Below are 2,366 nucleotides of genomic sequence, written 5' to 3' on the forward strand. Positions count from 1 at the left end.
ACAAATCGCCTGCCATCGCGATATAGGTTGGGCCAAAACATGTATTCCTGAACTCGGTTCAAGGTCTTGAAGAACCCCAGATGACCCCCGTCCGCCGACTCGTGGAAATATCTGAGTGCCATGCTAACTCGTTCCTGTGGAATACAGACCTTCACTTGGCCACGGTTGGCTCCCCCTTTACACAAGAGGCCCGCACGAAGGCAACAGCTAGTGACGACGTCGCCATCCACAAACTGCTGCATATTCGGTCCCCACCCGGCGTCCTCGGCCTGTTTGCCGGCTAAGTCGAAGAAGAAGCCGGGTGTCTCGGAGAGAAGGAAATTCACCCCCAGATCCGGCTCCACGTTTCTGAAAATGGTTCATTATGAAAGCATTATGAAAGCATATCTGACAATTCGTATTCGGCTAATCTGTTACAGTTTTTAAAAACTACGTGTTTCACTGGTTTTTAACTTCGAGCATAAGGGGATGAAAATTTTAATGAAATATTTATTGCGTTATATTAAAATATTTTAAATCTGCATCTACGAAAACCGGTATTTCACTTCTCAATTAGATATAAAGAAATATGCGTTATACAAACAAGAATACAAACGGCTTGATTAACAAAAACCTTGGACCCCAGCTGTCAGCATTGCTTTTTGGTCATTCAGCAAAAGACCATGCTTCAACGGCGTTAAGTTTAGAAAAGTTTAGAAAGTGTTGCAGTTTATAAAAGCCATAAAAAAACGATTAAAGAAAAAATGCTTTGCAGACCATGAACGGTCTAAGTAAGTAAAGAAGCGGATGATAAGCTAGCTATTTATGCAAATAAGTTGGTCAGTTTAAGTTCCGAGACATGTCATGCAGCAGGAACGGAATCCTATAGTTGCTACGATTGGCTAAAGGAAAAGTTTTGCAGAATCACGCGAAAGCACTTCTGCAAGTGGCTGAGAATCTGGTAATGAATAAAAATTCTGTACTGAGAATTCCAAGGTGGGAGAGGCGAGATTCCTCCCCCCCCCCCCCTTCCCCCTTCTCAGAATCCTATCCTTCTTTACCTACAGCAAAAAATAAATAAATAAATAAAACTAGAGAAATTTCTACTGTGAAACTATTTGCATACAAGAGAACGGCCATTAAAATTTAACTCTTCAAAGTTTTAAGCCCTGCCCCGTTCGAAAATTCAATTTCTTTGTAGTTGCATTTTTTAAAGGTGTACTTGTCTAGACTCCTGGAACGGAAAGGTTTTTTTTTAATCCGTGCTTTACAAAAGTTTCTACAGTCCATTGTTTGAAGAAGTGTCACGGCTGCCATGAGCCGCGCGGGGTACCCGCCATGTGTCCAACGCCTTGTCACGGTTCGCGCGGCTCCCCCCGTTGGAGGTTCGAGTCCTCCCTCGGGCATGGTTGTGTGTGTGTTGTCCTTAGCATAAGTTACTGTAAGTAGTGTGCAAACATACGGACTGATGGGGCAAATGGCTCTGAGCACTTTGGGACTTAACATCTGAGGTCATCAGTTTCCTAGAACTTAGAACGACTTAAACGTAACTAAATTATGGACATCACACACATCCATGCTCGAGGCAGGATTTGAACCTGCGACCGTAGCGGTCGCGTGGCTCCCGACTTAAGTGCCTACAACCGCTCGGCCACATCGGCCGGTCTATCATGTATTCTAGAAGAGCTGCACGGTCGTCAGTGGCGCCTGTTCTTTCTAGAACAGTTACTATCTTCATATCTATGGTTAAACGTCACCCAGCCATTGACCTTCGTCTGTGCGAATGCGCACAGGCTGCCGGAACTCTTACGGGAATCGTCACCTTAGTGTGAGCCAGTAATGAGTGGATGGACAAATACCTATTAAGTACATTATGTAATCGGATTGTGGGCGGTTCGGGGTGTGAGTCTCACGGGAAGCGTGCGAGGGATAAATTCCTGCAGTCGTGCTGTTCATTTGTGCCCTCGATAGCTCAGATGGATTGAGCGTCTGCCTTGTAAGCAGGAGATCCTGGGTTCGAGTCCCAGTAGCGGCACACTTTTCAGCTGTCCCCATCGAAGTATATCAACAACACCTGTCGGCAGCTGAGGGTTTCAATTAATTATCAGTTGTGTAGGTGATTCGATGAACCCTTTGCCAGGCAATTAAATGTGTTTTGCAGGGTATCCATATAGATGTAGATGATAACTCGTCCCGTGTCGCACGTGCTCAAAATGATTCATACTGCAGAATGCATGCAAACATACTCACCGAAAATACGGACGAATATCAAGTGCAGGCTGCCGAGTGCTGCATATCCAGCTCAGACAGATCGGCTTTTCCTGCCAAGAAGAACAGGAAGTTGCTGTCTAGGAACAATCAGAGGTAGAGGAAGGGCTGATAAATAC

General features: G+C 45.1%; 1 non-coding gene across 1 annotated transcript; it reads left to right on the forward strand.

Annotated features, from left to right (window-relative positions):
- The first annotated feature begins 1,939 nt into the window (after window positions 1-1,939).
- On the forward strand, window positions 1,940-2,014 carry Trnat-ugu (transfer RNA threonine (anticodon UGU)). The gene has a single exon. It is a non-coding gene; the product is annotated as a tRNA-Thr (tRNA).
- The last annotated feature ends 352 nt before the right edge of the window (window positions 2,015-2,366 follow it).

Source organism: Schistocerca gregaria, unplaced genomic scaffold (genome assembly GCF_023897955.1).
Source record: "Schistocerca gregaria isolate iqSchGreg1 unplaced genomic scaffold, iqSchGreg1.2 ptg000378l, whole genome shotgun sequence".
NCBI classification, from domain to species: domain Eukaryota; kingdom Metazoa; phylum Arthropoda; class Insecta; order Orthoptera; family Acrididae; genus Schistocerca; species Schistocerca gregaria.